At 49.3% G+C, this 26,077-nt stretch overlaps 1 protein-coding gene across 2 annotated transcripts in view; it reads right to left on the bottom strand.

Annotated features, from left to right (window-relative positions):
- The window catches only part of LOC144824029 (zinc finger MYM-type protein 1-like), a 93,147-nt gene that overhangs the window by 66,464 nt on the left and 606 nt on the right, over positions 1 to 26,077 (bottom strand). The gene's annotated exons all lie outside the window — the stretch shown is intronic.

Below are 26,077 nucleotides of genomic sequence, written 5' to 3'. Positions count from 1 at the left end.
TAAAACTTTGGCCTCTCGCTTGGCACCAGTAATGCAGAAGATCGTATCCCAGAGTCAACACAGGTTTGTCCCCGTTAGAAGTACCGTTGAGCAGTTCTGAAAATTATTACACTTTTCAACGTGAAACAGGTAGAAGGAGACTCTATGGCCGCAATATTCTTGGATTCCGAGAAGGCATTTGATAGGGTCTCCTTGCAATTCCTGTGGGCTGCTATGGCCTGGAAAGGGATTGATAAGCAGTTTATTCGGGCAGTGAAAGCCTTGCATAAGGACCCGGAGGCAAGAGTGCAAGTGAATGGGGGACTGACTGAGGCATTCAAAATAAAGAGAGGTACAAGGCAGGGGTGCCCCTGCTCCCCGTTATGGTTTGCCATTTACAGAGATCCTTTTCTGAAACACTCACCGAATATCCCTCCTCTTTTCGACACCTGACCTGAAGAAAAGGGTTTTGCATAAGCCGACGTTGTTGCATTAGTTACTACTCAACCCGACATGGCTATGAAAGGAATTATAAGTGAGGCCCAAAAGTTTGGCTCATTATCCGGATATGCCCTGAATAGGGTCAAAACACAAATTGTTGTTAATAAATTTGCCCCAAGCACCGATAAAAGGGTTGTGAAAAAAACAACTTACTTGGGAGTGGTGATAGATTCTGAGATCGATGAGATAGTTAAAGAAAATCTCGAACCATGTGCTGCAGAGATTAAAAAGGCACTTAAGAGAATGGACAATTTACATCTTACCCCGATAGGTTAAGTGAATATAATTAAGATGATCTGTTTTCCTAAGGGGTTATACTTTTAAAGAACAATTCCCCTGATTTTTATGAACTATTGGTTTAAAAAATTTGAAAGTATCTTTGTACAGTTTATATGGGCTTATACAAGACCAAGAAGGGCGACAATTTTTATACTTATCTAAGGAACACGGAGGTTTGGCGTTACCTAATCTTAGGGTTTACTGGTGGTTTGCCTCTATTATACATTATATACCCTTGTTGAATGCAACCCCCGGGCGGGAAATTACAAGCGGGAGTTATCCATATGTGCATGTAAACTCTTACGATGTAAGAGCGTGCCTTTGGCACCAGATTAATTATGGGTACTATAAAAGAGTGCTCTTCAAGACACTCCTGGCGGCTTTTACGGTATGGTCCAGTGCGGCGTCAGGTAGGGTTAGAAAAATAAGCTATTATACACCACTCTTACAGAACGCAGAGCTACCCGTTATTTTCAAAGACCAATACTTCCAGAAATGGATAAATTCCGGTATTACACAGATCGGATGTCTATTTACACCAGGAGGGTTAAAGTCATTTCATCAAATAAAAGAGGAATTCACTATATCTAATAGGGATTTTTTTTATACTTACAGGTAAGGGATTTCTTGTCAAAAAAGGCAGAGGGGGCGTGGCTTAGGCGGCGAGACGTGTCTTCGTCGAGCTCCGGTGCTCTGCCGCCTTCATGAGTGTTTTTTAGCAGAGCTGGGGCGCTGAACCGCGATCCCGGGAGTGCTGGACGCTGCCTAAGAGTTGGGGCACCCACGGGAGCAATAGATTGCAGGGTGGCTGTGCTGCGGAATGGCAGCGATCGCCAACGTACCTCTGAGGAGCAGTGTCCGCCATCTTGAGCCGCCCGACTGCGGGGCCGACTCGCGCCCTGCGGCCTGCCTGGAATCCCGCCTGAGAGTGCCGACCGCGAGATTGCGGCGGGCTGGGTCTGGGCCGGTAGTGGAGCGCTCCGGAGCGGAAGCTTGCCTGGCAGTTGCTGTTGCTCAAAACGGCATGAAAGCGCGATGGAGGGTGGCGACGCGGCCTGGTGATGCCTCCCCGGAGGGGAGCGCTGCAGCCTGACAGCGGCTGGCCCTGAGGTGCGCGAGCCAGTGCACGGGCCGGACTTGCTCCACAGCCATCCGGAGGAGGCGGCAAGGAGCGGCAGGACAGTGCGATAAGGGCGGTGACGCGGCCTGGTGAGGCCTCCCGGCTGCAGAGCGCTGCGGCCCGACAGCGGCTGGCCCGGAGATGGTGCGGAACAGAGGCACGGGCCGGATTTGCTTTGCGGACAGCTGGAAGAGCGGTGAGTTCCCCCTGGGAGCAGACTGCGCAGCGGTGGGTGCTGTCCCCCGGACCTACCACGCAGGGGTCAGAGGTGCCCATCTGCGGTCCATGTAGGGGAGCGGAGACCCGAGTGGGACTCGGGGAGGCGGTGTGGGACTGGCTGCCTGGATGTTCCCCAGAGACTGGTGCTATAGCAGGAGACCCCCTCCCCTTGCGTGCGCTGCCGTCTTGGGTCTTGGAGGGAGCTTGAGGCGGAATGGTGGTGCGCTGGTGGTCTCTACCCTTTGAGGTGCTGGGATCTGGTGGAGGCTGTTCGTGAACGCCGCCAGTGGCGTGGACTGGCGCACCTTTCGTCTGAACTATCTACTGAGTGACACCTGCGTGCTGGCTGGCCCTGATACTGGCGGGGTCTGGGAGGTGCTTTGCAGTGCTCGAGTTGATGAGGAAGCGGCTAGGCCAAAACGCCCATTGTATGAGGACAATTTCTCATGTCTTGTTGGTCTGTTAACAGCGCCCAAGGAGGAGGGGGCAGGGGTGCTGTGAGCGTGACAGTGCACCCCCAGACTGCCCTGCACGAACTTTTTGAAGAGATTGTGCTTCCTGCTTGTTAAGGCCGGGGACAGGGGAGGTGCACGTTTGGTAAGGAGGGCTTGCCACCTGTATAGCAGTTCCCTGATTTTGCTGGCCCTGGGGGGCTGGGGGCTAAAGGAGGATCATAACGCATCTGGCCCTCTAGTTACTTCCTTGTTTATTGCCAGTTAGGCCTTTTGGAGACGGGGGTTGGGACTGGGCCTTCCCCGGGCACACACCATCTGGCAGGTGCAGAGTACGCTGATTGACTACCGCTGCGGAACTGGCGATGACGCGGTCCAAAGGGGACAAAGCCGATCAGGCTGTGGCCTCCAGAGACAATTCAGTTGTGGCAATGTGGGGTAAAGTCAGGGCATCGGCGCCTGCTGAGGGGCCACCACAAGCCGCTGGAGAGACACTGCCAGTGACCCAGGCCTTCATGACCCCCTTCATGTCCGAACTCAAGATGGAAATAGGCTCGTTGCGTTCTGAGGTGCACTCTTGTGTACGGGAACTGCGGAAAGAGGTCACCGACTTGGGAGACCAGGTGGGCGGGCTGGAGAAAACAGTGGATGCTCGCACAGAGGATCAGGAGCAACTGTGGCAACGCCTGGCGGCACTGGAAGAGCAAAATATAGAACTGCAAGTCAAACAGGAGGACCTAGAAAACCGAAGTCGCCGGAACAACCTCCGTATCCGGGGGGTTCCTATCGGGGCGGAGGGGAAGGACATCATGACCTATGAGGCGCATCTCCTCCACGAGGTTTGAGGGGACGAGGACGCTTCCCCGTCGGCTTTGGACCGGGCCCACCGAGTTTCCGGGCCCCGGGGAGACCGGGTCTTCTCCCAGACATCTTGACACGGGTGCATTTCTTCACCAAAAAGGAGGCTATATTGAAGGCGGCAAGGGACAAGCCAGATCTCAGCTACGAGGTGCACAAGATTCAAATTTTCCAGGACTTGGCCCCTAACACCCTGCACAGACGACGAGCCTTCAAGCCAGTGACGGAGAAGCTAAGGGCCCTCAACATCTCTTACCAGTGGGGCCATCCCTTTGCCCTCATCTTCCAGTGGGAAAATAAGCACAGAGTAATAAGGTCATATCGGGAGGAGGCGCAACTGCTTAGATTACCGGAGTCGCCATCACACAGCCCTTCTCGACAGCGGCGTCAGGAGCGGATCCCAGCCAGGCCGTCCTGGACAACTGTGCAGCGCCACTGCCACTCCCCTCCACTAGATGAGAGATCTGCCTCGGAGGCCAAGCAAGACATTATAGCACACATCAGGTCCCTCGAGGGGGACCGAGAGGGGCCGCCATCACACCCATCCACCCCGTGACCTGTCGGTCAGCAAGTAAGCTACATGTCGATGCCTGCACTACTGCTGCCAGTGACTCCTCTCCCCTGGGTAGTCAGCCATACACCTGCGCTCCAGCTCCCGACCAGGGTGGTGGGGGCACTGGAGCTCTAGTGATGTTAGCTCTTGAAGACAACTGTAGGCCTACCCCAGGCTGTTCCCTGGGGAGAGACATCTCTGAGTGCGTCTGAACCCTTATTTTATTTATTTATAAAGTCTTATATAGCGCGAACGAGACCCACGAGGGTATCAGAGCGCTTTATAATAGAAGAATAAACAGTGGAAGAGGTAATCAACACAAACAAAATGTCAATTTGCCATAATAGAGCAATAGCATCTGCAGAACAAATTACATTACACATTGTGCGATCAGCCGCACAGATCTACATCCCACGAAAAACATTAATCAGCAAACAATTGTGGAGCAACAGGGGATGTGATAAAAGACATGCAGCCAAATACGTCCCATACTTAGATTTAGGACATGAATTTGTTCATTAATAGACTTTTTACTTCCTTTTTATGTTTCGCCTCGTCGAAAGCTGCGCAGCAGACTTTCGCGCAAGGCGAAAACTTTTGTTTACTAGTATGGACAAAAGTCCTGCCTCTCTGTTCCATTGGCTAGCTCCATAAATGGAGGCTAGCCATTGGAAGAGAGAGGCGTCAGTCATTCTGCGAGGCGACTCGTGGGCGTTCCTGAGATTTTTTCTCATCCAGCCCCTTTTAGGACGTCAGTGCGGCGGTGGGCGGGGTTTATTTTTTTGGTCGTACATGTTTTTTTTGGTCATTCCGCGGCCAACCGCCGCCGGAAGTCCAGGTGAGCACCTCCCTCCCGCTGTCCGTGCCTTTCCCGCCCCCCCTCCCGCTGTCCGTGCCTTTCCTCGTTTCATCCGTTCCCGCCCCCCTCCCGCTGTCCGTGTGCCCGTTCCCGCCCCTCCCCTCCCGCTGTCCGTGTGCCCGTTCCAGAACTTAAAAATCAAGCTGTAGCTATTGCGCAAAGGCAGCCGCTCTTTTTTTTTTTGCATTGCGCTTCCACTTATAGCTGCCGGCCAACCCCGCGAGTGCTGTGTGGGGCGGCAGCTATTGTTTAACTGCCGACTAACGTGGCGGCCCCCTGGAGATCGCCCTTCACGACCCAGGATCCTCATCACCTTCACTTGGCCCGACATCCGGACTGGCCCTACTTCACTGTGGGCGGACCCCTAGACGGCTCCACTGCTACCTGCTCCAGCCGGCTGACAGTGGATCGGTACTCAGACTAGGTCAGCAGCCTTTACAGACTGCCAGGGCCATGCATTCATTGCCCGGCAGTCCCCACTCCGGCTTATTTTGGAATCAGATCAGACATCCCTCAAATTCCTTCACCAGAAGGAACAGCCATTCTGGGCTCCACCATCCAGCAGGAACCCTTCGGCCAGGTGACTCTGCGCCTCCTTTCAGGCCTCTCCTACCTGACTTTCGGCCTTCGAGATAGGGCACGCACCGTAGTATCTATCTGTAAGTGTTTGTCAGCGCCTCATAGTGTGAGTACCGCAGTTCCTGTGACCATGCCAATCATTGTGAATACTGGTGACTGTTGGTGCTGATGGCCGTGTGAGTATCTCGCTGTCCGTGTGGGCATGCCTGCCACTGTAAGTTCTAATGACGCGGACTATCTCGTATTGTGAGTACCCGTGAACAGATTTGCCATTGTGTGTACTGATGGGCAGCGAGTAGCTCTCAATTGTCACCAAATATTGAATACCGCGCTGTCCCGTTTATGTGCCTGCTGTTTATATGTGTGCCGTAATTATATCTATTTGCCTCTGAATATGTGTGTTTTTAGTCTACTACAGAATTTGGTGAGATTTGTTTCAATCTAGATGACGTCTCTGGACGCCTTTCATCAGAGATTAAGCTATTGGCAATGTAAATGACAATGCCATTTATTTATCTGTTTCAAAACCAACACATAAATAAAAAATTTGTCATTTACAATACCAATAGCTCTAACTTTTGCAAAGGCGAAACCGTTGCATTGTAAATGCTTGTTGAATACAGTAAGGGATGTGATTCCACGCACTCGGGTGGTAGAGAGTTCAAATCTTTGGAGCAATCCCTGAGAAAGCTCTACAGCCAGTTCTCTTCTTCCTGAAGGATTGGGGTTTCAGAAGTAGAGTGTTCGCACTTCGTAGTTGTCTGCAGCCTCCCGATTTTTCCAACTTTAGCGCCAAGTAGCTGGGTGTATTGTTGTGAATTGCTTTGTGCGTCATGCACGCCACTTTAAGGTGTATTCTTGCTTCATAAGGCAACCAGTTCAGTGCTTTCACGGTTGGTGAGATGTGATGGTTTCTTTTGGTTCCTGATACCAGTCTAGCCGCAGCATTCAGAGCTGCTCTCAACGGTGCAAGCCTGTATTTCGGGAGACCAGCGAGGGCGGTACTGCCGTAGTCTAGTCTTGGTAGTACCAAAGCTTGTACAGCAACTTTTAAGTCATCCTGAGGGAGGAAGGGTTTAAGTTTTCTTAATATACTCACTTTGTGATTAGCTCCCTTGGTGGCAGTAGAGATGTGCGCCTGCATATTCAAGTGTTTGTCAATGGTGACACCTAGGGATTTAGCCGAGTCTATGATGAGGGGGACACAGTCAAAGGAGGTTAGGTGTTTTAATCAGAGGTCTATCTTTGGGGTGTAGTTTGGTGGTGAGATGAGAATGAATTCCGTTTTTTTGGTGGTTAGCATGAGATGGTTGTTGGTGAGCCAGCTTTGCGTGTTCAGAAGCATAGTATTAAGAGCAACGAAGTCATCTGGCGAGGTGATTTTAAGGTATAGCTGGGTGTCATCCGCATAAAGGTGATCTAGAAGGTTCGCAGAATTCAGAGCATTCGCCAGGGGCTCCATTAACAAATTGAAGAGAATGGGTGAAAGGGCAGATCCCTGAGGTACACCAAGAGTGACCATGGATGGTTGCGAGAGGGAGTTCTTCATCTTGAATCTTTGAGATCTGTTATTCAGGAAGGAGGAGAACCACTGTAGCACAACGCCCGAGAGGCCCATCCTTCTTTCCAATAGGGCTAGGAGCTTATCGTGCTTGACCGTATCGAAGGCGGAAGACAGATCTAGAAGTATTAAAAGGCATGATTCATTTCGATCAAGCATGATTAGTATATCATCCATAATGTGCGTGAGTGCAGATTCTGTGCTGTGCCCACTTCGGAAGCCCGAGTGGTGACTGTCTAAGAGGTTGAAGATCTCAATGTGATTGCATAATTGAATTTGAACACATTTCTCCAATAGTTTAGCCAAGGTGGGGATATTGGTTATAGGACGGTAGTTGTTAGGATCAGCTGGAGAAGCGTCGGCCTTCTTTAGTATAGGAGTGACCTGTCCTATTTTAAGGCAGTCCGGAATGACACCTTGAGTCAGGGAGGCGTTTACAATTTTAGACCATAATGGTAGTATAGAGGTTTTTAAAATCTTGAACAGGGCAGGTGGCAAGGGATCCGAGAAATGATTGGAAGGGTTGATTGCTTGTAGAGTGTTGTAGATAGTTTGTTGAGAGATTGGCGAGAAGGTGTGCCAGGAGGCATTGTTTTTTGGAACTTCCCTTGGGTTAATATAATTAAAAAGGTCTTCAGATAAACCGTCCAATTTAGGATCTAGTGCCATAGGTTGGCTGGTGGCCAGCTTTGATTGGATGTCTAGCTCAATAGTTCTAGTCTTTTCAAGGAAGAAACTGGCAAGCACATCACATGTAGGAGTGGCCAGGTCATTTAACTCACTGTAGTTAGTTGTATTGCAAGATTGTTCCTTGATGATTTCAAAGAGTTTTTTGGGTCGGTTGCTCGCTAGGTTCAGCTGAGTTCGGAAAAAGTCTGCCTTAAGAATCTTCCTATTGTATGAGTTCCTTAATTTTCTAAGATGATCAAGGTTGAGAGTGTTAGGAGCTGATTTCCAAAGACATTCAGCAGCTCTTAGCTGTCTACGCTCCAAGTTCAGGTCTTCATTGAACCAAGGTTTGGACCTCTTGGTGGAAACATTTTTTTCCTGTAATGGAGCTGTGGAGTCCAGAGTATCAAGCATCTTGTCGTTGTAGAAGGTTGTAAGCTCATGAACATCAGTTAAGTCAGTCATTAGGGACAGCGCGGATTTGCACTGGTTTACTAGGGAGATGGGATTGATATTTTGTAGATTCCGTTTCCATTGCTTTAACTTTGACGGTTGTCCCCTTTTATGCATTACTTCAGTATTGATGGAGAAGAGGATGCAGTAATGATCAGACCAATCGCAGGGAGTGATGGATTCCAGTAGGATGATGTTAGATTTTGCAATGATGAGGTCCAAAGTCTCTCCCTTGTTATACATTGGGCTATCACAGAATTGGGATAATTCCTGCTCTGATAGAAATTCTTTAAAACAGCCTACAATATGATCACTAGAAGTATTCCAATGGAGGTTGAAATCGCCTAAGAAAATATGAGGAACTAGGGAGTTGGAGTTGGATGCCATGATCTCCATAATCTCATCAATACAAGTCAAATTATCACCAGGTGGGTGGTAAAATATGTGTAACTTACAAGTGATGCGCTTAGAGTCTGAGATATTGATGCAAAGATAATCGCACAAAGTCAGTTCAATGGAGACTGCTTGTTTGACTGATAGTGAGTTACGATAAATGCAGGATACCCCTCCACCAATTTTCCCAATCCTATCAAGTCGAATTAGATCATGGGAGGGAGGAACCAGTAGGTCAAGAATGGGAGATGAGGAGTTATTTAGCCAAGTTTCTGTGAGGACCAGAATGTCTAAGTTGTCATCTAAAATGAGATTGAAGATATCAGTAGCATGTTTGCTGGCAGATCTACAATTTAAAAGCCCACACTTCAGCATGTTGAACGAGGGGATTGAGGCAGTCAGTCCTAAATTGATGTGTGTGAGGTTATCTCTGTTAACCGCTCTGTTATTAAGTGTAGGTTCTCTGAGGGGGTTGGTTACAATGGATTGAATTGCGCTGCAATGAGACTTACTATTGTCAGAATCCAGGGCATAGGATATAAGGTCATCAATGTCACTGTTGGAGAGATGATCGCTTGGTCTCTTTGACCCAGAGATGGAGGATAGACTATCATGAATGGTGTTGATCGGGAGGGAGACATAGGGTGTAGTTATACTAGGTTGGGCATAGTTTTGGTTGTGTTGAGTAGAGTTGTCAATGGGAGCATTAGTGAAGCAATAGTTTCTCGTTTGGAGACTGATCAGATTCACTGTGTCATTGGTGGCTCTATGTAGGGTAAGAAGATCTTTCGTGATGGTTGAAAGATTAAGCATATCATCCTTAAGATGAGATATGCTGGATGCTAACACATTAATTTGGTCGATCAGGACAGAGATGGGGGAGAAAGTAATAGGTGGTGGTGTATGAGCTGTTTGGGGAGACGAAATGTCCGTGGTATCAATGTGCATGTCTATTGCAGGAGTGGTATAATAGCTCCCCACTTGAGGTTGGGGAAGGGTCATTGAGTTCAATGATGGTATCGGCGAGATGAGTGTAGCCACTGTCGGGGTTCCTTCAGATATTGTGGTAGGTGAGTGGAGTCTAGACCATCCTTTATGTGCGATTGTATAGGCGAAAAGAATGTAGTAGATGTAAGAGTTCCCTCAGATGTTGCAGCGGATAATAGGTGAGTGGGGACTGGGCTATCCCCTGTGTGAGAGGGAGGGGGACAATAATGGCCATATCCAATTTTGAGCTATCTACCAAGAGTGGTCTGGATAATATTGAATTGGAGTGATCGATATCAATGACTATGTATGTATCTTCTGGTACGAGGGGATCAGGAGTAATTTCAGACAGATGGACTAGTTGGCGGTGATTATTGGGGGAGTCAGTCCCACTGATGATAGGGGCTGAGAGCAGACCAAACACACAGGGGACCCATGTATACCTGTAATAGAATTGTCAGGGGAGATAGGCACCAAGACCGGGGCGATATTTGTCAGATTGGGAGAGTCTGGAGGATTTGAAATGTCAGGAGAGATAGGTACCAAGACAGAAGCGACATTTGTCCGATTTGGAGTCTGAACAGGTATACTGAGAGGGAGGCGTTAGGGGGAAGTCTAAGTTTTGGCGATGGGAGGAGGCAGAGAGTGTGATACTATTGTTTACTGCTTTCTTGAGAGTAGGGAAAAGCCTGTAGAGTAGAGCAAGGAGTGACCACTGTGCCTCTGTCAAGGCCTGGTCACCCCTCCTGCCAGCCGCCACTCCTGCTGCCTGCCAGCTCCTGCTTCAGCGACCCAGCCGCCGCTGGGCCGCCCGGATCACCCCTCCCGCCTCCCGCGACCTCCTTCAGCTACAGAGCGACCCAGCCGCCGCTGGGCCGCCCGGATCACCCCGCCTGACGCCTCGCCTGCCCCCGGGTCGAGGCTGCCGCCCAGAAGCTCCCGCCGCTGACTCCCTGCGGCCCCGCCCACCTCCATCCCATTCGCCGGCCCCGCCACCCAGCTGACCCGCCCTCCCAGGCTCCTCACTTATGACGCCCCCAGAGCGACCGCGCAGCGGACGCGCGCAGCGGGAGCACCGATTGTGCGCCGAAGGCGCGCCAAAGGTAAGCCCGTCTGCGCCCGTCCGCGCCTGGCCCGCGCCCAGGGCCAAGACCCCTGGTCCCCGCATACCCCAGCCCGCCCGCCGGACGTACGACGCCGACACCCTCAACGCACTCAACACCGGCCGAATCCCGGGATGCTGCCGAGCAACCCCGAGACGCACCCACGGACCCTTCAGCTGCCACGCCTGCAAGTTCTCCTGCATCCGGACCTGCCTCGCACCAGCACCCGCCAAGCCAAACACCAGCAGCAACCACCTCAAGTGCATCCTGCTCAACACCCGCTCCGTCCACAGACACGCCATCGAGCTCTGGAACCTCCTCGACACCACAGCTCCTGACGTTGCCTTCCTCACGGAAACCTGGATGAACGACTCCTCAGCGCCCGACATCGCCATCGCCATCCCAGAGGGCTACAAGATCACCCGGAGGGACCGCACCGCCAACCAGATGGGAGGAGGCATCGCCATCATCCACAGGGACACCATCCACATCACGACCAACACCGACGACACCCTGACTACCGCCGAACACCTACACTTCCAGATCCGCACCGACCCGAAGACCACCCTCAGAGGCACCCTGATCTACCGACCCCCGGGACCACGCACACAATTCAGCGAGGACATCGCCGACTTAGTCAGCCCGCATGCCCTCACCTCCGCTGACTACATCCTCCTGGGGGATATCAACTTCCACCTGGAGAACAACAACGACCGCAACACCATCACCCTGCTCGACAACCTCGCCAACCTCGGACTCAAGCAGCTGGTGGCCACCCCCACCCACCTCGCCGGACACACACTCGACGCCGTCTTCTCATCCAGCAAAGACATCGACTTCAGCCACGCCATTGGATTACACTGGACGGACCACAGCTGCGTCCACTTCACCTTCAGAAAAACGACTATCCACCACCACCAGCAACAGGTTGCTCGAAGAAGCTGGAACAAGATCACAGCCGACCAGCTCGCCGCTTCCCTGAGCCAGCACCCTCCCGCCAGCTCAGCGAACCCCAGCCAGGCCGCCGACAACCTCACGAAGTGGATCAGCAACTGCGGGGACGAACTCGCCCCACTGAGGACCCCGCCCAGCAGACCCGGCAGCAAGAAGGCCCCATGGTTCACCGACGAACTCAAGAGCTCCAAGAAGAACTGCCGAGCCCTCGAGAAAGCCTGGAGAAGGGAGCCAACACCGGACAACATGACCACCCTCAAGCTTGCCACCCGAAAGCACCACCAACTGATCCGTGCCACCAAGAAAACTGCATTCAAAGACCGGCTGGACAACAACGCACACAACTGCAAGGAACTCTTCAACATCGTGAAAGAGCTCTCCAACCCCAACGCCGAAAACAACTACATCACCCCATCGCAAGACCTCTGCAACTCCCTCGCCTCCTACTTCCACAACAAGATCGCGGACATACACAACAGCTTCAGCCCTCAACCGACGCACGCCACGACCGAACCACCGCCCCCCACCACCACCCTCCACGCCTGGACTCCGATCAGCACCGAAGACACCGTCCGCATGATGAACTCCATCCACTCCGGATCTCCGACCGACCCCTGCCCTCACCACGTCTTCAACAAGGCCGACGCTGTCATCGCACCCCACCTGCGGGACATCATCAACACCTCCTTCGACACCGCCACCTTCCCGGAGAGCTGGAAGCACGCCGAACTCAGCGCCCTACTAAAGAAACCAACAGCGGACCCCACCGAACTCAAGAATTACCGCCCCATCTCGCTCCTCCCGTTTCCAGCCAAAGTCATCGAGAAGACCGTCAACAAACAGCTGGCCGCCTTCCTCGAGACGAATGGATCCCTCGACCCTTCACAGTCTGGCTTCCGAGCCAACCACAGCACCGAGACCGCCCTCATCGCTGCCACCGATGACATCCGAGCCCTGATGGACAACGGAGAAACAGCGGCCCTCATCCTTCTAGACCTCTCCGCGGCATTCGACACTGTCTGCCACCGCACCCTAGTGCAGCGCCTCAGCAACGTCGGAATCCAGGAGAAGGCACTGGAATGGATCATCTCCTTCCTCGACGGAAGAACACAGAGAGTCCGTCTACCACCGTACAAGTCAGAGGCCACCGAAGTCATCTGCGGCGTCCCTCAAGGATCCTCGCTGAGCCCCACCCTCTTCAACGTCTACATGAGTCCCCTCGCGGCCATCGCACGCCAACACAACCTCAACATCATCTCCTACGCTGACGACACCCAGCTGATCCTTTCCCTGACCAACGACCCCGCCGCCGCCAGAGCCAACCTTCACGAAGGGATGAAAGACGTAGCCGAGTGGATGATGACCAGCCGCCTGAAACTGAACTCAGACAAGACGGAAGTCCTCATCCTGGGCGCCTCACCCTCCGCCTGGGACGACTCCTGGTGGCCCCCCGCCCTGGGCACCGCACCCAAACCGACAGACCACGCACGCAACCTGGGCTTCATCCTGGACTCCTCCCTCTCCATGACCAGACAAGTCAACGCCGTCTCCTCGTCATGCTTCAACATCCTGCGCATGCTACGGAAGATCTTTCGGTGGATCCCCACCGAGACCAGGAAGACGGTCACCCAGGCCCTCGTCACCAGCCGACTGGACTACGGCAACGCCCTCTACGCCAGAACCACCGCCAAGCTCCAGAAGAGACTCCAGCGGATCCAGAACACCTCAGCCAGACTCATCCTCGACATCCCACGACACAGCCACATCTCCGGACATCTGAGAGACCTGCATTGGCTCCCCGTCAACAAAAGAATCACCTTCCGCCTCCTCACCCACGCACACAAAGCCCTACACGATCAAGGCCCGAGCTACCTCAACAACCGCATCAACTTCTACGCTCCCAAACGCCATCTACGATCAGCCAGTCACGCCCTCGCCGCCGTCCCCCGCATCCGAAGAACGACAACAGGAGGAAGGTCCTTCTCCTACCTGGCCGCCAAGACCTGGAACTCCCTCCCGTCCGACCTGCGCCTGACCCAAGACCACCTCTCCTTCAGGAAGAAGCTCAAGACCTGGCTGTTCGAGCAGTAGCAGCAACCCCCCCCCCCCCCAGCGCCTTGAGACCCTCCGGGTAAGTAGTGCGCTCTATAAATGTCTTTGATTGATTGATTGTCAAACATATCCAGATACGCGTCAGTGGATTGTATAAGAATATTACCATTATTGTAAATAGTAATGGTGGCATTCAGAGGATAAAGGTTTGAAGCAAGGACTGTCAATTTGATGGCATACGGGGTTTTCTTCATTGTGGAAATATGGAGCATAGCGTGGAAGGTATTTCTCCATTGGGCATGTTTATTCGTATGGAAGATAAGGTCGTTAGCAACAATGCCCTTGTTAGTGCAGAAGTATGTATCTAAAACAAGAGTCTCCGTATTTTTTACCACAAGACGGTGTTTGAATTTCTTAATTGCATTTTTTTTATTGAGGTTAGCTGGGTAGCGAATGGTGTAGGCATTGTGGCCTGTAGGTTCCAGGTCTAAGGCCATTTTTTTTTAAGGAATAGCTATATATTCCAGAGGATAAAGATTAATGCTTAATAATAAAAGATTCCCTTGGGTAGAGGATGCCTTGTGAATGGGACAGTACAGTGTGGCCCTGTTGGTCTTTGTTGACGTCCATTGCTGGGTGGCATGGTTGGCCGCCTTAAGAGCTCTTGACCTTCTCTTCCTCTCTTGGCTCCTTACTGACCTTTTTTCCCCTCTATCTTCTTTCTTCTGTGTGCGATGGGTGGGGGATCGGGTGGCTGCGGCCTTCTGAGTGGGCGGGGATGGGGGAGGTCTCTTCTGTGTCTATACCCTTGCAGAGGCGGGGTGGGGTCATGGGTGGGCCCCGACTGATGCACAGCATAACTGCGACCTTGCCTAGGCCCTTAAAGATCTTAACGCTTAATGTTATGGGCTTGAACTCCCCCAATAAGCGGAGGCAAACATGGCGCTACCTCCTCCAGCAGAGCCCCGACATCATATTCCTGCCAGAAACTCACTTGTTGCAAGCGGACATGAAGTGCATGGCGCACCTTAAATATTCTCTCCAGTTTTGGGCTGCGGCTGACTCTAAAACGGCGGGTATGGCAATATTGTGCAGGAATGGCTTCAGGCGGGGGGACACTAAGCCTTTTAGGAGTGGAGATGGGCGCTTTCTTAAAGTCACAGTGAAAATAGGGAGGCGACTGTTTACTTTATGTACAGTATATGCGCCCAATCAGATGCAGGATAGATACCTCCAGACACTTTTGCGGGAACAGATTCCATCTGGTGACCACTCTTTGGTAATGGGAGGGGATTTCAACTTAGTCTGGGATCCGGACACGGATCATAGTGACGCCTTGTTCAGTGGAGCCGGGGCCATGTCCTCTGCGCACACAGATAACAGAGCTGGGGCTGATAGACGCGGGGCGCTACCACTGCCCGGGGTTGAGGGACTACTCATTTTACTCTCACGCACACCGCTCGTACTCTCGCATAGACTTCTTATTTACCTCGCATGATTTGGTGCGGGACATGCTAGGGGCCTCTATGTCGGATATCTCGTTGTCTGATCACGCTCATGTTGAGCTGCTCTTGCAGGACCCGGCCGCTTGTCCTGCTCGGGAGACGCGTTGTTGTTTGCCCCCAAGTATTCTCCGGGATGCAGCCGACTTTGAAAGCATCCGGGCGGCCTTTGACTCTTACTTCACTAGTAATGATATCCCGGAGACGCCCTTCCCTGTGGTGTGGGACACATCACCTCTCTATCGATCGCGCGAGGCTTGTAAATTGGAGGACAGCTTGGCAAAGGACATAAAGCGTGCCGAGCTAAAAGATTGGGAGCATTCTTCACTAGAGTCCAGGAGGCGGCTCGCCAACCCGACAGGGCAGCTCAGGCTTTTACACACCAACAAGGCAGAGCACTCTCTGCTGACGCTGAAGCAGCGATATTTTGAGGGAGGAGATAGGGTGGGCCGCCTGCTGGCGGGGAGACAGAGTGAGTGCGGCCAGGGCCCACATAGCCAATGTCCAGCTCCCGGATGGGAATAGGGCTATTTCGGAGAGAGACTAGCGCGAGGCATTTCGGGGCTATTATGCCGCCCTGTATCAGAGGGAGACTCCATCTACAGACACGGTTGCGGCCGTCCTAACTAGCTACGAGGGGACGCCAATGCATCCATTGTGTGCGAAGACTCTGGAGGACCCATCCTCGAGGAGGAAATAACGGCAGCCGTGAGGGACCTTTGGGGAAAACTACGGGCCGGATGTCCTACCCCGGTCCTTTTATCGCACGTTCCAGTCACAGCTTCGACCTTACCTTCTGAGGTTGTTCAACTCTTTCACGGATATCGAGGGGGCTGCAGAATGCAGCACGCATTGAAAGAGGAAAAATTGAGGAGAAATTAAAACATTTCTCCTCGCTGTGCCACGCTACGCCACCTCTAGTGTGGTGTAGAATTCACATGCATCTCCAGATTTACGATTTCTCATAAATATGGAGATGTGTCTTGTTCAATGGGTGTTGCGTGGGAACACTCCCCTTCCACGCACAGTGCTGCATGTTAAGGGGCCATATTTACAAGGAGAGGAAAAGGCTGGAAGGGTGGCTTTTCATCTCCTTGTAAATATGGCGGGGCCCCCTGCGCCACCAATACATCACAAAAAGTGACGTAGTGGTGGAGCAGGGGCTTGTAAATCTGCCCCTGAGTATGTAGACTTAGGAAACAGTTTGTTAACCTGCGGCACTGGCAGAGCCATGAATCCAGGCTTTTTGCCCGCTCCTGCTCTGGGACCAAAACTTGTTGTGCTGCCTGGACCAGAGCTGGAGTTTGATGCATGTGCAGATTCTGCCTACAGGTTTGGAAATTTTTGTCATGAGGGGGTCCTTACACCTGAAAATGTCGACAGGGGGGGGGTCTCGGCATCCAAAAGTTTGAAGACCTCTGATCTAAGGGAACATTTAGAGACCTAGCGTGGCCCAATTCACCATTTGTAACATAATAAACACCAAAGGAGTTTACCCAGGAGAGGGAGATGGGACGAAGGTTGCTCAGAATGTCCGGGCACAAAAGTTTTTTTTTTTAAAGGTAGGTTTTATTATGGCGCTTTTCCAGGCCTGAGGGACCGACCCTGATTGAAGTGAATTATTGAGGATTTTCACTTGAGGGAGGGGGTTATAGTGAGTCCAACTAACTATAACGTGGGAATTTCAATGGTTTTATGCGAGTAAAATTTCCACCTAACTATAACTGGTGTGAAACCTATGGTTTTTTTTCAGTGAATTTAATAGGTTTTTTAAATATATATATATATATATATCCAAAACTAACAGGATCCCCATTCGAAAGGAGGTCACAAGAAATGAAATAAGCTTCATTTATTCAATTCAGCAGCTTGCAAGCAGGTTCACAATCCCAGTACACAGGAAAAAATTATAAAGACGCCAAACGCGTTTCGAGAGTGTTCCCTTCGTCAGCAGCGTCTCTTCACGAAGTTGGAAAGCGCCAAGTTCGCATGCACCTGATAAACATACCTCAGCCGATAGGCGTGGCCACCACTCTGGCCTTGTGGGGCATGTAGTGCGTGCAAGAAAATATTGTTCCACAGTGGGTGCGCTTAACCAACGTCAAAGTTCAGCAAAATAAGTCCCAAGTTGGTTGATGTGTGGCTCAGGCGTGTACCTGCTCTGCTTTGTAGCCACCAATTGAAGCGTCACTGATGTACCCCTGTACGACATCCGATCTTTCTTTCCTCGCGCTGAAACCATCGGGCATCAGCAAGGACCCGCAACAGCAGTGAGCCTCCTTCACGACCGGGAGGGCCGTTTAAACATCCAAAACTAACAGGAACCCCATTCGAAAGGAGGCCACAAGAAATGAAATAAGCTTCATTTATTCAATTCAGCAGCTTGCAAGCAGGTTCACAATCCCAGTACACAGCAAAAAATGATAAAGACACCAAACGCGTTTCGGGAGTGTTCCCTTCGTCAGCAGCGTCTCTTCACGAAGTTGGAAAGCGCCAAGTTCGCATGCACCTGATAAACATACCTCAGCCGATAGGCGTGGCCATCACTCTGGCCTTGTGGGGCATGTAGTGCATGCAAGAAAATATTGTTCCACAGTGGGTGCGCTTAACCAACGTCAAAGTTCAGCAAAATAAGTCCCAAGTGGGTTGATGTGTGGCTCAGGCGTGTACCTGCTCTGCTTTGTGGCGGATGTCTTACAGGGGGACATCAGTGACGCTTCAACTGGTGGCACAGTTAAGGAAAATTACAGTCAGAACCCTCATTCGGCGCCAAAGTTATTCCCAATAGAATGTTGCGGATTTCCTATGGAAAACGATCCTAACTATAACTACCTACTGGCGTGTATATATATATGACGCTCCAAATCCCTCCAACTCACGGAAAGAATAAGACAGCACTCGAGGATGAAGTTTTTAAACGCGCTAGATTTTATTTAGCGGAGGGGTGCACACAGACGCGTTTCGGCGGTCTGCCTTCGTCAGTGTGTGATGCACTGTGTTAACTTCCGACATTGTTTTAAACAAATAATGATCACTCCCACATTCAATTAGGCATGGACATAAACAAGGGGACTTTCACCTCACATGGAATAGGTGCGGCCATCTTGTAGTGTGTGTTATATATATAACACAGATTGACATTATACATAGAATGTAATCAAGTGGTTAAGCCCACAGATGGGCATACGCATTATTCCATGTGTGGCGTGTCAGAATAAAACGTCATGATTAAGACAAAAACATACAGCCATATATATATATATATACTAGCAGCCCGTCCCGACCTTGTCCGGGAGCATTCAGGCTTGCCCTACTCCTGCCTCCCCCCACATTGCCCAGCAGCCAATGCCCCCGCCCGCCCCGTCCCCCGCCTGCCCCGACACCCGCCTGCCTTGTAGTCTGTTCTGTTGTAACTCCCCGTCCCCCGCCTGGCCCGACACCCGCCTGCCCCGACATTGTCCCAGGAGCCTTACCTCAGCCGCCGCTCCTCAGTCACCGCTCCTCGCCGCTCTGTTCCTCACCGCCTGTCCGCCGCCGCTCCTCCCCCGCGCCATGTCCCCCTCTCTGCTGCTCGCACCGCCGCTGGACTGTCCGCAGCTCCTCGCGTCACCGCTCCTCCCCCGCGCCATGTCCGCCGCTCCTCCCCGTGCTCCTGACGTGAGCACGCACGTCGCGGCCGGCGCTACTTTGGAGGGACTACTTTTTTTTATATCCATTTTGTAAATAACGTTTATTTTTTATATTTATATAGCCTATAACCATCTACACACCCTGACGATTTCAACGGTGTATCGGGTGTGTAGATTGGCGCCGTGGTTCCCGAGTTTACCCGCCTCAAAGCCTGAAAGTTCTTACTTTATTATAGTAGTATAGATAACAAATTTCACATTGCATTTGATCTGTGGGAGGCTATTACAGCGTTTAAACGGCAGAGACAGGGGAAACAAGGTGGTGTGGGCGATGCAGCAAGGGCTATCTGTGGGGAAAGTTAGGTCACAAGCGAGGGGAGGCTGATTTTAGAGGGGTGGAGAAAGATCTTGTGACAACTGCTTATCGGTGTAATGGAGAGAGAGAGCGTGAGGGGCGGTGCTGGTGTCATTAGTTACACACACGGCTCGCTCCATTGCTGTTTTGTGTTGTCCTCTGGGCGCTGCTTGCTGACCCCAATTCGGCGCTCTACAATGGATGTGCTCTCAGACTTGGATCCCCTGACTGGATGGAAAGTTTTACGGTAGGCGCCCACTGTCATATTTGTGTTTCTGTTCACACGCAACCCCCTTAAAAACGTTGTTTAAGTTTCTGCTTGGACGTGAAACTGTGTGTTTGGTGCCACGACAAACAGCTCACCAAATACATCGCCAATGGGACTAATACGTGGGTTATTATTTATGTCCTCCAAGACAGCCTCATGGGCTGCAGACAGGGCTCAGAGCATATCACTTTTGATGCTCCCTTGAAAACATGTTACACATTAATAATCACATTACATTATTACGCTTTGTGAGTATTCTTCTGTAGATCATTTCTTTCACGTTGTCTGGGCAAAGACTGATACTGTAATTGTGGACTGAAAATTAGGAGGACAGATGGATCCAGCATCAAGAGAGTAGATCGGAAACGAATGCTGAAATGCAGGAGAAAGGAGAAATAAGAAATGTGGACACAAAAAGAATCACACAGAAGCAAGAGTGAAGAATCAAAAGGAAAAACAAGCAGAAAGCACTCGGCGAACCTACTTTGAATGGACCACCAAGCGGTTTTGCGAGGAGTGAAGCTGGCTGCTGCAGTCATAATGGCGAGGGAGAGCAAGCTGCAGACAGAGTCAGAGCTGCGGGCAGAGACTAGTCAGCAACAAAGGAAGCTTTGCAAAAGGCCCTCAAAGTCGGCTGTGAAACCGCAACAGATGACTTTTGAAGGCCCTTTGCTTTCTGCCAGTGCCATGTAGGGCGTCACTGAGGCAGTCAGCTAACACAAAAGAGGGCCGCTGGAGAACACCTAGTGAAGCTGCTATCTTGTAAGGTTCTGCGGCCCTCTATATTTAATTAATGCAATTTTATATACCGCGGACGCTACCCAAAGGAGTTGGCGCGCTTCACAATAGAACCAAGTACATTACATTAGGAAATTTACATACTTGCACGTTACAGATACATACGAGATAGATTAAAAAGTATTCTAACAACAGGTGGCAGTTACACAAAAATAAAAAAACGCAACAGGATTAGGATAATATTTGACTGCAATATCCAGGGCCCGCTGGTGGCCAGTATTACGAGTAACACGGTCTCTACAGAATCCTTTATGCTGCTAGTTCCGGCCAATGTTACAGGCTTCGATGGTCTTTAAAACGCAGCACGTACCTGTTGTGTTTAGTCCTTTCTTCTTTTCCTTCCCTCCCTTGCGCGTGCTTTTCCCCTGCTCCCTATTGGTCAGCTCCCAGCTGGAATGTTGACAGCTGTGTGAGTTTGACAGTTGACAGTTCATACAATATCTGTTCACTGCCATGCGGACTTGCTTATGGCGTGTTGTCTTAAGAATAAAGTTATTCTAAGCAGCTTGTGTCCAGGAGCATCTTTACAAATTGGCGACGAGGACACAACACGCCAGTGAACCTACGCGAAGCAATTTTGAGTGAGGGAGACGCGTTGACAAGGGAACCGGACTAAAAGATGGTTTGACGACTTGTCACGAAGCGGAACATTGACTTCTTAGTCAATCATTTGAAGTACTAGCAGGAGCGGAGGTGCGGAATTGTGAGTTTAATGTACTCTTCCCTAAAGCACATCTATATGAACTGAGCAGGAGATAATTTACGAGACCATCAGAGGTGCGCTAAAGGCTTATGAACGGAACTTCGAAGCTTTGAAGTAAGTGGCGTCTCTTGAATGACTAAAGTCTGCTGGATAAACATTGTGGTGAACGAAGGACAAAAGAGTAAACAGCAAGAAAAAACTCACTTCGTCAGTATCGTGTGAGGAGGCTCTTCATGTGAGGAGAATCAGCGCTACGCAACGGCGGTTGTGACGTCATCGCGCTAGGCGCCATTTTGAGAAATTACATGAAAATTTAAAGAAACACTCTCACAATCTATTTGATGCAACGCGAGTCACTGAGTACATCAGTGAAAGCTACAAGGAAAAGAAATTATCGTATCCTTTTAAGTAAACACGTAATTCTATGTATTGTGTGAGCTGAAGTACACGTTAAATAAAGGAGTAAATACATATATATAGTAATACCACGAACATTCTAATATGGCAAACAGCAACGTATACAACTTGCAGCCACCTGAGCCTTTTTTGAAAGGAGAAGGTACTCCTAATGTTAAATGGGAAGAGTGGAAGGAATACTTCTGTAATTATATATCAACATTCGACAAGGAGGATGAGGCATTAAAACCTGAGGAAAAGAAAAAAATTTTGTTGCACAGTTTAGGGGCAGGTGGTTTAAAGGTATACAATAACATTGCTAAAAGGAGCCACGAGGGGGCGGACAGGAATGTGTTTGAGGATACTTTGGAGGATTTGGATTCGTATTATAAGCCTGTCGTGTGTGTAGCTGTGCATAGATATAAATTCTACAGGAGGAAACAGAGTAAAGAGGAAAGCGTTGATGAGTATGTTGCAGCTCTAAAAAACATAGCACTCACATGTAAATTTGGGGTATTACACGACGATCTCATTAGGGACCAAATAGTTATGTGTACCTCAAATCAAAATATACAAGATGCTTTATGGGCCAAAGGTGAAAAGCCCCTACAACAGGTAATCGACATTGTGAAAAAAGCGGAACTCACAGGAAGATGTGCAAAGGAAGTGATTAATGAGAGCAAAGGGAAGAGTGAAGAGACAAGTGTGGTAGCCAAAGTGAGTGCTACAAGAAAAAAAAAAACTAATTATAGCAACAAGGAAAGAAACAGTACAAAAACATACAATAAGGAGAGAACATATAATGACCTTAGGTGTTATCGCTGTGATAGTGACAGACATTTGGCTAATGATTGGAACTGCCCGGCAAGGAACATCAAATGTAGTAAGTGCGGATTGGTAGGGCATTTCCAGAAAGCATGCAAGAGGAGTGGAAAAATGAGAATAAAATATGTCTGTGATGAAGAAGAGAATGAGGAAAACTCGTCAGATGATTCGGAATATAATTTCTGTGTGTTAAATGTGAAAGAGGCAAAGGATAACAAAAGCAAAGACAATGGCAATAAAAGAAAACCAATGTGCAAAGTTGAAATTGGGGGTGTAAAACTAGAAATAATTGCGGACTCGGGTTCGCCTTGCACCATTGTCAACCACAGTGTGTGGGAAGGGAAGTTTAAACAGGTCGTAGGAAGGAAGTTGGAAAAACCTGACATTACACTTAAAACCTTTACAGGGGAACCTATAAAACTCTTGGGATTCAGAGAATTACCCTTCTTCTTCAAGGAAAGAGAAATGTCCAGTAAACTTTATGTGGCAGCAACAGGGCCGTCTGTATTAGGATGGAGAGACCAGGGAAAGCTGGGCATTACTCTCGACCCCAACAGTGCGGAGCCCGTCTTAGTGGTTCAACATGACACTCTATTAGACAAGAGCATTTTGGAAAGGTTCCCGGGGGTTTTTAATGGAAAAATCGGAAAGTTAAGAGGCTTTCAACACAAGATTAAATTAAAGGAGGACGCAGTACCCTGCCTACACAAAGTACGACAAATACCCATTACGATAAAGGAAGAGGTAAGGGAAGAAATTAACAAGCTATTAGAAGCAGATATAATCGAACCAACAGAATCTGCGGAGTGGGTCGCACCCTTAGTTGTCGCTAAGAGACCTAATGGTAGGCTTAGGTTATGCATGGACCTTCGTGATTTGAATAAAAATATAGTAATCGACCAATACCCGCTACCAAGAATTGGGGAAATGTTGTCACTCACCAAAGGAATGAGTGTGTTTTCTACCATTGACCTTGCGGCAGCGTACCACCAGGTTCAATTGCACCCTGAGAGTAGACACCTTACAACTTTCATTTCACCATTCGGGTGCTTCAGGTTTAAAAGAGTCCCTTTTGGTGTAGCATCTGCTGCTGCGTTATTTCAAAGGCTCATGCAGGAAATATTTAAAGGTGTAAGGAACATCCTCATCTTCCAAGACGACATCTTAGTCATGGGTAGAAATCAAGAAGACCATGATAACAGACTTCAACAAGTGCTAAAAAAATTGGAGAAGTGCGGGATGACCGCAGAATACAAGAAGTGCAAATTCAGCAAAAGTAGCGTAAATTATTTGGGACACGAAATAACACATGAAGGGATAAAGCCTAAGAAGGAACTAATAAAGGCTATCAGTGATGCACCTGTACCCGCGAACAAGGATGAAGTAAGAGCATTTTTAGGTTTAATTGAATACTATTCAAAGTTCGTAAAGGATTTTTCAACCAAAACTTACGATATTAGAACACTATTGAAGAACAAAAACAAATTTGAGTGGACAAAGGACTGTGAAGTAAGTTTCAAAAAGTTAAAGAAAGAAATTTGCGCTGCACCTCCCCTGCAAGGGTTCGACGGAGAATTGGAGTGCGTCATCACCACAGATGCAAGTGGGAGAGGAATTGGTGCGGTACTTACACAAATAGAAAAAACAGGAAAAGAAGTGACCATCGCGTTTGCCTCTCGTTCATTGACAGAAACAGAAGAGAGGTACTCAGTGATAGAACGGGAGGCACTGGCCTGTGTGTGGGGAATGGAGCATTTTCGCCAGTACATCTGGGGCAAGAAAATCGTACTACGAAGCGACCATAAACCACTTACAAAAGTGTTAACTGTGAAAGGGTTGTACACAGCGTCACCCAGACTAGCACGTCTATCATTAAGACTTTTGGACTATAATTATGATGTTCAATACTTGCCCGGTGCGGAAAATGTGGTGGCGGATTTTCTGAGCAGGTTGCCATTGAAGAATGTGGAGAGTATGGAGCAAGAAGAAGAGTTATGCGTGGCAAGTGTCTGCGAGGAATTCCCTACCATCCAAAAAGAGGAGTGGACTCAGAGTAGTCTCACAGATGCAACATTACAAAGGGTACGTGAACTCTTAGTCAAAGGGTGGCCAAAGAAAAAATGTCTGGAGGAGGAAATACGAGCATTTTGGGAATTGAGGAACGAACTTTCGGTGGAAGACAATCTCGTCTTTAGACAAGGAAAAATCATACCACCCAAAACTCTCAGGAATAGGGTTATAAAAATATGTCATGAAGGGCATTTGGGCATAAATAAAACTAAACAAAGGATAAAAAGTTGGTACTGGTGGCCGGGCTGCGACATTGAGATAGAAAGAGCGGTAAGGGACTGTGTTGATTGTGAGAATTCAGACAAATCTCAAACAACGCTCAGGCCAACACTAAAACCCTTGGCGTGCCCTAACATGCCATGGGATAGGATTGGAGTGGACATAACAGGACCAATAAGATGGCAAGACGAACAGGTGTATATAATAGTGATGGTGGATCATCTGTCTAAATGGCCAGAGATAAAGGTGTGCAAAGAAAAGGTTGACACAAGCGACATATTAACATTTATGGACGATGTGTTCACCAGGGAAGGTATTCCGAAAACTGTTGTCAGTGACAACGGCAGTCAATTCACTTCAGAAGCTTTCAAAAGATACATCAATAGGAATGGCATCACACATAAAACAACTTCAGTCTATCATCCGGCAGGTAATGGTGCCGTGGAAAGATTTAATCGGGTGATTAAAGGAACCATCCAATTGGCAAACAAAAGTGGGAAGTGTTGGAGGAAGGAAGTAAAAGCGATGATATGGGGGTACAGAATTACTCCTGGAGAAAAGACATTAGTAAGCCCATTCGAAATAATGAGAGGGAGAACGCCCATTTCTAAGGACAACATCGGGTGGCTCAAATCAGCGAGAACTACTGGATGGACAATGGAAAAGATAAAAGAACGGATAGAGGTCGCACAAGATATTCACAAGGAAAAACATGACAGGAGCAAGAACTGCAAAGAAGTGTACATCAAAGTAGGGGACAAGGTGAGGATAAAGAAAAGTGGACACATTGCCAAAGGGAACGATAGATATACCGCACCCTTAGATGTGGTAGAAGTTTTTTGTAACTCAGCTTTACTTAGTGATGGAAAAGTATGGCATGCTTCTAGGATGGCAATGTGTCGCAGCTCAGAAATAAAGGAACAAACAGAAAAAGATGGCGGCTATGAGCAAAACGATCGACACTTAGAATGTTCTGATGAGGAGGATGGTGTAGAACATAACCAAGTCTGTGCACCAATGGAAAACATGAATGTCAGGACGCGACCAAGTCAAGATGGAATAGAATCTATTGGAATGGACAGGGCTCTGAGCTCAGACGAGTCGGTGGAGCCACAGGAAAGTGTGGAGACAAGTTGTACAGATTCTGAGTTTGAGACTTCGGTTAATGGAGAGGGGAAGTGTGATGCCAGCCCTAAAGGAACTGATGACACTGCCAGTGGGGCGAACACATCCACTGAGGACACTGGAAGTGGGCACACGGAAGGTGTTGGAGGAGCCAGCACAAGCACCAGCAGTTTCGGCCGCATTCTTAGTAAACCTAGTAAATATAAGGACTTTGTGTGTGAATTACAATCTTGAATATACCATTACTTAAGCACATTGCAAGTGTATAATATTCCCTTGTTCCATTGGGAAGGAGATGTGTTGTGTTTAGTCCTTTCTTCTTTTCCTTCCCTCCCTTGCGCGTGCTTTTCCCCTGCTCCCTATTGGTCAGCTCCCAGCTGGAATGTTGACAGCTGTGTGAGTTTGACAGTTGACAGTTCATACAATATCTGTTCACTGCCATGCGGACTTGCTTATGGCGTGTTGTCTTAAGAATAAAGTTATTCTAAGCAGCTTGTGTCCAGGAGCATCTTTACAGTACCACAAGTGTAAAAAAATATTTTACTGGAGCCTTCCTTCCCTGACCTTAAACTGCTACAAACAAATGTTGTCATCATTGCACCTCTCCGTGACACGA

The sequence above is a fragment of the Lissotriton helveticus genome, chromosome 3_1 (genome assembly GCF_964261635.1).
Source record: "Lissotriton helveticus chromosome 3_1, aLisHel1.1, whole genome shotgun sequence".
Taxonomy (NCBI): Eukaryota; Metazoa; Chordata; class Amphibia; order Caudata; family Salamandridae; genus Lissotriton; species Lissotriton helveticus.
Note: the sequence above shows the minus strand (reverse complement) of the source record. Positions and strands in the feature narration are given on the sequence as shown.